We start from the raw sequence: 10099 nt of genomic DNA on the forward strand, positions 1-10099 counted from the left end.
AAGACCTTCAACTTGAGTATAGCCTTGTGCTACCAATCTTGCTTTGTTCCTTACTACTATCTCATCTTGATCTTGCTTATTTCTAAAGACCCATTTGGTTCCAATCACATTGTGTCCCTTTGGTCTTTCTAACAACTCCCATACTTGATTTCTTGTGAAGTTGTTTAGCTCTTCATGCATAGCATTGACCCAATCAACATCCTTCAAAGCTTTATCTATCTTCTTTGGTTTAATGGATGACACAAATGAGAAGTGCTCACAAAATGATGTCAATCTTGATCTTGTTTGTACACTTCTTGAAATATCACCAATGATAGTGTCCAATGGATGATCTCTTGCAACATTGGTTGGTTAGAGGATTGGAACTTGATTGCTTGCACTTGCTTGATCATTGGGTTGAGATGATGTACTAGCCACTTGATCTTGTTCATTGTCATGAGATCCACTTGTACTAACTTGATTTGTATCATCTTGCACATTTGAGTTAGAGAGCACTTGCACTTGATCATCTTCATCATCATTTACTTGCCTAGGCCTCAATTCACCAACATCCATGTTCTTTATGGCATTTGAAAGTTGAATGCCTCTAATATCTTCCAAGTTCTCATTCTCTTCTTGTGAATCCTTGGTTTTATCAAATTCAACATCATGAACTTCCTCAAGAGTACCACTATCCAAATTCCAAACTCTATATGCTTTGCTTGTAGTGGAATAACCAAGTAGGAATCCTTCATTACATTTCTTGTCAAACTTGCCCAATCTAGTACCTTTCTTCAAGATATAGCATTTGCAACCAAAGACCCAAAAATATGCAATGTTGGGCTTTCTACCATTCAAGAGCTCATATGGTGTCTTCTCTTTCAATCGGTGACAATAGAGGCGGTTGCTACAATAGCAAGCCATATTGATAGCTTTGGCCTAAAAAGATTGACTCACATTATACTCACTAAGCATAGGACTTGCCATATCAATAAGTGTTCTATTCTTCCTCTCAACAAGGCCATTTGATTGGGGTGTGTACTTTGCTAAGAATTGATGTCTAATTCCAAATTCATCACACAACTCATCAATTCTAGTGTTCTTGAACTCACTACCATTGTCACTTCTAACTCTCTTGATGGTTGTTTCAAATTCATTGTGAATGTCTTTGACAAATGATTTGAATATTGCAAATACATCACTTTTATCCACTAGAAAGAATACTCATGTGTATCTAGTGTACTCATCCACTATCACAAAGCCATATTTATTACCACCGATGCTAGTGTATTATGTTGGCCCAAACAAATCCATGTGCAATAACTCAAATGCTTTACTAGTGCTCATCATGCTTTTCTTAGGATGGGTGTTTCCAACTTGTTTGCCGGCTTGACAAGAGCTACAAAGCTTATCCTTTTCAAACACAACATCTTTCAAGCCTTTAACTAAGTCATGCTTAATCAATCTATTCAATTGTTTCATTCCAACATGACCAAGCCTTATATGCTATAACCAACCCATGCTAGACTTAGTGAACAAGCATGTAGATAATCTAGCTTCACTAGCATTGAAATCAACCAAGTATAGATTCTCATATCTAAAGCCTTTGAAGATCAAATTAGAGCCATCTACACTTATGATTTCTACATCATCTACCCCAAATATGCATTTGAATCCAAGATCATACAATTGAGCCATGGATAGCAAATTGAAGTTCAAGCTTTCTACTAGCAACACATTGGATATGCTCATGTCATTAGATATTGCAATCTTACCAAGCCCTTTGACCTTGCCTTTGCCATTGTCACCAAATGTGATACTATCATAACCATCATTGCCATTGGTGTTGATTGAGTTGAACATTCTTGCATCACCGGTCATGTGTTGAGTGCACCCACTATCAAGAACCCAATGCCTTCCTCCGGCTTTGTAATTGACCTACAAAAGAAGATCAATTCTTTTTAGGTATCCAAACTTGCTTGGGTCCTTGAAGGTTAGTTACTAAGCTCTTTGGAATCCAAATGGCTTTCTTCTTTGAGCCCATCCATGGTTTACCAATGAACTTAGCCTTCACACCATTTGTACCCTTAGTAAGCATATAGCATGAATCAAGCTTAATGGAGGATACATTAGCATTTTTGCTCTTATTTTTGCATTCTTGCTCTTTGTGACCCACTTGCTTGCAACTAGTGTAAAACCGACCATTGTTCTTCACAAAACTAGTCTTGTGAGGAGCAAAGGCCGCCTTGCCTTTCTTGGGGGTATAGCCCAATCCCTCTTTATAGAGAGAAGCTCTTTGGCTACCCAAGCACATAAGCAAGCGGTCCTCACCACCATAAGCCTTAGCTAAGGTGTGAGTGAGCTTAGTGACATCCTTCTTGAGGTTCTCATTCTCAACCACTAGTGAGGCATCACAAGTGAGACCATCACTACTAGATGAGATAGAAGTGGAAGTACTATAAGAAGGGTTAGTGGGAGCAACAATGATAGGCATAGATAGTGATTCATTAATTATATCATAAGTTAAATCTACATTGCAAGTTTCAACATGCTTCTTTTTATTTTGCTCTTTAAGCAAAGAAGAATGAGCTTTTTCAAGCTTTTTGTGAGCTTTGCCAAGCTTCTCATGGGCTTCCTCTAGCTTCTCATGAGTTGCTTTGAGCTCATCAAGGGCTTGCTTAAGGGCTTTTACCTCCTTATTCAAGCTCTTGCATTCCCTTCTCTTAATGTCAAAGTGTTCTTTAGCATCTTCTAGCATGTCAAATAATTCATCCTTAGTAGGTTCATCACCATCACTATCACTATCACTATCATTTTCATTTTCATGTTCATTATCATCAACATGGTCTTCATCACTTTCATCATCACAAGATTGTACCTTAGTGGCCTTAGCCATGAAGCATGATGAAGATTCGAAGAGAGAAGGCTTCTTATTGATGGCAATGCTTACAAGAACCTTCTTCTTGGTGGTCTTGTGATCATCACTATCATCATCATCATCACTTGAGGAAGCATCACTATCCCAAGTGACTATATATGAACCACCCTTCTTCTTCTTGAATGTCATCTTGTCCTTCTTCTCTTTCTTTTCCTTCTTGTCCTTCTTCTTGTTCTTTTTGTTGTCATCATCATTGTCGCTATTGTATGGGCATTGAGCAACAAGATGATCTTTGCTTCCACACTTGAAGCACCTTCTTGACTCTTATTTATTTTTGAATGAAGATTTCTTTCTTCTTGCACAGTAGCCCTTCTTCACCATGAACTTGCCAAATCTTTTGACAAAGAGAGCCATCTTTTTATCATCATCATCATCCCAAGATTCATCTTCTTCACTTGATGTTTCTTGTTTTGCTTTGCCCTTGGATGATGTGGCTTTGAATGCCATGCTCTTCTTCTTGTCATCCTTCTTGTCATCTTTCTTCTCCTTCTTTTCTCTCTTCTCATCATCATCTCTATAAGCATCATCGGTCATGATATCTCCCAAGATTTGGTTTGGTGTCATTGTGTTCAAACCGGTCCTCACTAGTAAGGTGACCAACATGCCAAATCTTGCGGGCAAACATCTCAAGAGCTTATTGGAGAAGTCCTTGTCCTCTATCTTCTCACCAAGTGCTTTGAGATCATTGACAATCACTTCCATCCGATGGAACATGTCCGGCACATTCTCATCTTCCTTCATCTCGAAGCTTGCAAACTTCTCTTTGAGAATATATGCCTTTGCACCCTTCACGGCTTGAGTACCCTCAAATGATTCTTCCTATTTCTTCCAAGCTTCATGAGCAATCTCAATATTCTTGATTTGCTCAAATGTTCTCACATCAATTGCATCATGAATGGCACTTAGAGCAATGTCATTATTTTGGAGAAGCACTTCTTCGGCCGCGGTGGGATCCTCAATCTCAATTTTGGTTTCTACCATCTTCCAAACCTTCCTATTGATTGACTTGATATATGTGGTCATGTTTGACTTCCAATAAGAATAATTTGAGCCATCAAATTAGGGTGGCTTCTTGGTGTTGTTGATTTGAGCCATTTTAATACCAAAGGTTGTTAAGCCTTAAATAACGGTGACCTCGGCTCTGATACCACTTGAAAGGTCCTAATGGCTAGAGTGGGGTGAATAGCCTAATAAAATTTCTACAATAACACTTAACAAAAGGTTAGACAATTATGAGGCAAAGCAAGTGTTGCGCTAGCCTACTCGAAATGTAAGCCACCTACCACAATTCTAGTTTAGATAGTGTCGATTCACACAAGAGCTATGACACTACCCTATGTTAGTGTGCTCTCAAAGGCTAACTAAAGAGCCACACCAACCAAGCAAGCAAGCTCTCATAACTAGCTACACTAAAGAGCTTGTCAACTAGTTTGCGGTAAAGTAAAGAGAGTGATCAAGAAGGTTATACCGCCGTGTAGATGGAGGAACCAATCAATCACAAGGATGAATAACAATGAAGAGCAATCACCTCGGAATCAATGATGAACACAATGATTTTTTACCGAGGTTCACTTGCTTGCCGGCAAGCTAGTCCTCGTTGTGGCGATTCACTCACTTGGAGGTTCACGCGCTAATTGGCTTCACACGCCAAACCCTCAATAGGGTGCCGCACAACCAACACAAGATGAGGATCACACAAGCCACGAGCAATCCACTAGAGTACCTTTTGGCTCTCCACTAGGGAAAGGTTAAGAACCCCTCATAATCACCACGATCAGAGCTGGAGACAATCACCACCCTCCGCTCAACGATCCTCACTACTCCAAGCCATCTAGGTGGCGGCAACCACCAAGAGTAACAAGCGAAATCCGCAGTGAAACGCGAACACCAAGTGCCTCTAGATGCAATCACTCAAGCAATGCACTTGGATCACTCCCAATCTCACTATGATGATGAATCAATGATGGAGATGAGTGGGAGGGCTTTGGCTAAGCTCACAAGGTTGCTATGTCAATGAAAATGGCGAAAGGTCATAAGCTACAGCCAGCCATGGGGCTTAAATAGAAGCCCCCACGAAATAGAGTCGTTATACCCCTTCACTGGGTATAACACAGGCTGACCAAACGCTGCAGTCCAACTGACTGGACGCAGCACCGGATGCTCTGGTCATGAATACCAGACACGTCCGGTCGGCATACCGGACATGTCCGGTAGCCCCCAGACTGCCATGTGTCCAGTTTAAACTGACTTAGCCATTGCTGCCCCTTCTACTGACCACCGGACGCTCACACCAGACATAGAACTAAGAACGACTGGATGTAGAACCACTGAGTCCGGTCGAGTCTAGTAAGCCACCAGGCCGACCGGACACGTCTGCTAGAAAATGACCGGACGCTGAGCCTCAGTGTCCGGTGGAGTACAGTAAGCATCCTAGCCTGACCAAACACGTCTAGTGATACCAGACCGGACGTTGCCAGCGTCCAATTGGCTGTCCTTCATATACTGCTATTCCTAATTCACACCGAACGCATCCGGTCACTGAGTCTGTCGCCAAAATACCGGACGTGTCTGGTCACCATACCGGATATGTCTGGTCACTCTGTAACCAGCGCGACTAACTCTTCTTCGACTCTATCTTCTTCACCCTTGCTCAAATGTGCCAACCACCAAGTGTATCACCTTGTGCACATGTGTTAGCATATTTTCACAAACATTTTCAAGGGTGTTAGCACTCCACTAGATTCTAGATGCATATGTAATGAGTTAGATCATCTAGTGGCACTTTGATAACTGCATTCTAATACGAGTTTCACCCCTCTTTATAGTACGGCTATCAAACCTAAATGTGATCACACTCTCTAAGTGTCTTGATCACTAAAACAAAATAGCTCCTATGATTTATACCTTTGCCTTGAGCTTTTTGTTTTTCTCTTTCTTCTTTCCAAGTCCAAGCACTTGATCGTCATTATGATATCAACATCATCATGCTATGATCTTCATTTGCTTCATCACTTGGAGTGTGCTACCTATCTCATGATCACTTGATAAAGTAGGTTAGCACTTAGGGTTTCATCAATTCACCAAAACCAAACTAGAGCTTTCAACCGCCCGCACCTACGATCGAGACAACCGCAGCTCCACGCCACCTCCAAATGCGCCCTGTTGCACCACCGTCGCGGGGCTCCGCCTCCGTGTTGCTTGCCGTTGCACCCTAGTCGATTGCCACCGATCACAGCTGGATTGCCTCAGGCTACATTAGCCATGCCCCTAACGCCCATGGGTGCGGCAGCCACCCTCGCTGCCCTGACGCACCGTCTCTATTGTCGCCGACCATCCCCCATGCCGAATCGGTCGCCGATGATGGCTTCCCCACCGTGTACTCTGCTCTAGAGGGGGTGAGGTCGTAGAAGTGTAAATAAGAGATTTTTCAAGGGGCTAGGTGTATAAACATGACTCATATGAATAGTATCACATAGTGTTGTTTACCTTGAGTTAAATAAGGAAAAGCGTAGGGTCCTTTTTGTATAGTTGCGTGCCTTCTCTAGGCCTTGGCCTTGTGGGCCGCTGCCGTGTGCGCGTCTGGTGGGCTGCTGGCCGGGCACACCACCTGGGCTGGCCTTATGCCGCCCATGGTCTAGGCTTCGCTGTTGGGCTGGCCTGCCTTGACCAGTTGGGCCTAATGCGGCCCGTGGCTCATTTTTATTTTTTTGCTAATTTTATTATTTTGTTTAAAATGGCTGAAGCTTGTAAATCCATAATAAATCAAATAAAAATCATAAAATGGTAAATATAGTTTTGTTGAACTCAAAATAAAAGTCTATACATAGTGAACACATAAAATTATATGCTTTAGTGCAAAATAATTTGCCTTAAAAATTAATCTATTGTTGTTGTAATTAATTAAATTAGTTTCCTTGCTCCAAATGCTATGATATTTTTATGGTAGGTTCATCATATGGTTAGGTGTCCACTGTAATTTTTGTAGCTGCAGAATAATTAAGTTGCTAAGATAGCATATTGATTCGTGAATCGCCGGACGATCCAGTACGGCTTGTCTATAGTCTAGCAACGTAGTAAGAATTAGAAGATGAAAGATGGTAAAAAGAAATATGATTGCTTACCACCTGCTTGAAAGTAGCACAGGTGCTTACATAGAATGGTTAGTTAATGAACTAATGATGACTGCTAATAAAATTGAATATAAGGACGCATGCTTAATAATACTTCCTGCAGATGCAATAAACTCACAAGCCAGATAGCCTTACAAATCATTGGAGTCTTTTTCTTTTCTCCTGTCGGGTAAGTTTTACTGAGTATAATTGAGTACTTAGGTTTTTATTTTCTCTGTTGCAGGTGACAGGTGGATGCTAGAGTTGACCCTTGTCTGTAGATTCCTCCTAGTGGGCTCAAAGAGGATTCTTTTACGCTAGATTATAGTTTTTATTTATAACTCTCACTAAATGTTTTTATAAATGGAAGTTTTATAATCTGTTGTCATAGTTTATATATATCAATGCTTCATCATGTCATGAATAGATATTTATTTCTGTTGTAATTCTGATCACATGTTTATATTCCGCTGTTAACTTAAATTGTTCATAACTCTAATAACATGTTCATATTCTGTTGTTATAAATAATAAATATTATACTCTGATATTACATAAAAAGTGATGTAAGAAATGGCTAAAATGTTGTAAACTTTATTATCTCATTTGTGATCCTGATGGAAAAATATGGATTTTCAGGTTCTCCCTTGTGGGTGTGTCCGATGGAACTACGTAATTTGGTGTCCTTTCTTAGATACTTAGTGTCTAAAGGAAGACAAGTACTCCTAGGAGGCATTAGATTAGGCGGTTCTACCATAGGTGGTATCAGAGCATAAATGAGGAAATAAAGCTTCGAAAACCTTTTCTAAAATAAAATTTGACAATAAATTCTTTTCAAAGAATATGATGTTTTTATACGAAGTTATATAAGTAGCCATATTACTATGGTTATGTATCTAGGATAGATGACACTCTGCTGACTTAGGTAGGCTTAATCAATTTTTCTATAGGTACACTAACCCCAAGCATAGTCGGATAGTATCGACTAGTTACAGGGAGAGAATGATGTGCCAAAAATCTGAGAACGGTTGCCCTATATATTGGCAACGGTGGAAGGACGTATAGGACGTGCATTCATGCATATCCTGTTTATGCATTGTAGTGCATGTATTGCTTGCGGATACACCCTCCATAGGTGTCACACGTGTCATATTGTGCACGACTGACTCATTCCTGTTCTAGAGTTATTTCTACACTGTGGCTTTGTGCTCTGCGTTCGCCTATGGCTCACGCCGGTTGTGACCCACATCTCCCCATACTCTTTTCTGTGCTCTTGTTAGACCCTTGCCCTGTAGTTGTACTAGTTAGTAATGGCCTCAGACATCATTCACCTCGAACATGCGTAAAATTTGGTCGATTCATTTGTAGTGATCCCGCAAAGGAACCACGGGTGGACTATGCCAGGACCACTGACCGCTCTACCTTTATAAGCAGGGCCTGGCTTAGCCCTTGATACCACCACTCGGTGCACTTTAGCTCGTCTAGCTTTTCCTTTGAGCAAGCTTTTTGCTCAGTCCTTCTTTGCAACCACCACTAGGGATGGCAGGAGCCTAGGTTAGTAGTTACTGCATGAACATTGAGGGGTTTCCCAGAATTTTGCATGCCACCCTACAAAAGCTCAGAGTCAAAGATCATCCTGAGTATGAGGGCCAAGAGTATGAAAAGCATGGCACCGAGCGGTGTGAGGTTACCGTCTACATTGGGAATAGTGAAGAGTTCCCCGACATCACTGAAGCCTGGAATGTGACCACAACTGGGTTTCGCTTCATCGACACCTACCAGGTTGTGTCCCGTAGAGCCTTGTGGTATCTTTGCCAGATCTATGAAGAGCCCATCGCTCATACCCCCATGAGGTTCTTTCCACCTTTGGAAAAGAATCAGCGGACATGGAGGGCTCGCATGGAGGCCTTGCAAGGGCGGGATGCGCAAGAAGATAGTCCAACTGTGGTGCACTTGACCACATACCTACTTGCTTTGGATGAGCAGTATGACTAGCAAGCCTCAGAGCTAAGGAAGTGCCTCTAGAGCCGAGGAAGCTGAAATCTTCTCCAGGATGCTCTAGGTGCAACTTGTCGAAGCGCATGCCAGTGCGGCAGCCGTGGAGAGTCGGGAGACTGCCATGTCAAAAGCTCTAAAGGAGGCTAAAGATCGGCATGCCCATCAGTTGGGAGAAGCCTATCTTATCACTAGGGCCAATCGAAGGATGCTAGCTACTGAATGGCAGGATCCCTTGATTGTGGAGGGAATCCATGTCGACCCGCTAGAAAGAAGGAGAACCGGTGTTGCAGTACCACCACACCTCCACCCTTGGAAGTGTCAGAAGTAGAACCCTTGATTCCTCTCACTCAACCACTGCCAAGAGAGGAGGCAGATCCATAGTCAGGGCGGTAGAAGAATTCGCTGAGCCCAAGAATGAAGATGCGTGATCCAAACTAGATTAGTTGCCTTGGGAAGATGTACCGTAGTTAGTAGTTGAAAGGTCCTTGTGTGGTTTTGGTAATTGAATGACAACCTAGGTGGACTAATTGTGTTTATGTGAGATACACAAGTGATTAGTCCACATGTACATATGTGTGAGCAACATATGCCATAAAGGTGAAAATGACTTGGAGATGATGCAAAGCTCACACATGTGATGATGAAGGAGCTCATTGCACATGAGACATGATATTGAGTTATGTGATCAAGGTGGAGAAGGTCAAGACAAGACTTGGCTTGATGGACCGGTTGCAAGCCTAAAGGGCAAGTTAGAGGCTTTGGAGCGATAGACCGCGTGGCGGTGATGCTTGAGCAAGACTTGGCGCCGATGGACAAAGGCAATGGTGAAAAGCAAGTGAAGTCAAGATCAATGAACCAATATGATCACGTGATGATATGAAGTGGATTATATCATTGTTGATCATGTTGGTGCATGTGTTGCATCAACATTGGAGGAGATGGAATAGAATGCGCAAGGCAAAGGTATAACCTAGGGCATTTCATTTCACTGGTCATAGGTGTGTAGAGAAGTTGATGACCAGGTTTAGGATAGATGGCCGTACTATCAAGAGGGGCAAACTTGTTTGTATATCGGT

Source organism: Miscanthus floridulus, chromosome 10, assembly GCF_019320115.1.
Source record: "Miscanthus floridulus cultivar M001 chromosome 10, ASM1932011v1, whole genome shotgun sequence".
Taxonomy (NCBI): Eukaryota; Viridiplantae; Streptophyta; class Magnoliopsida; order Poales; family Poaceae; genus Miscanthus; species Miscanthus floridulus.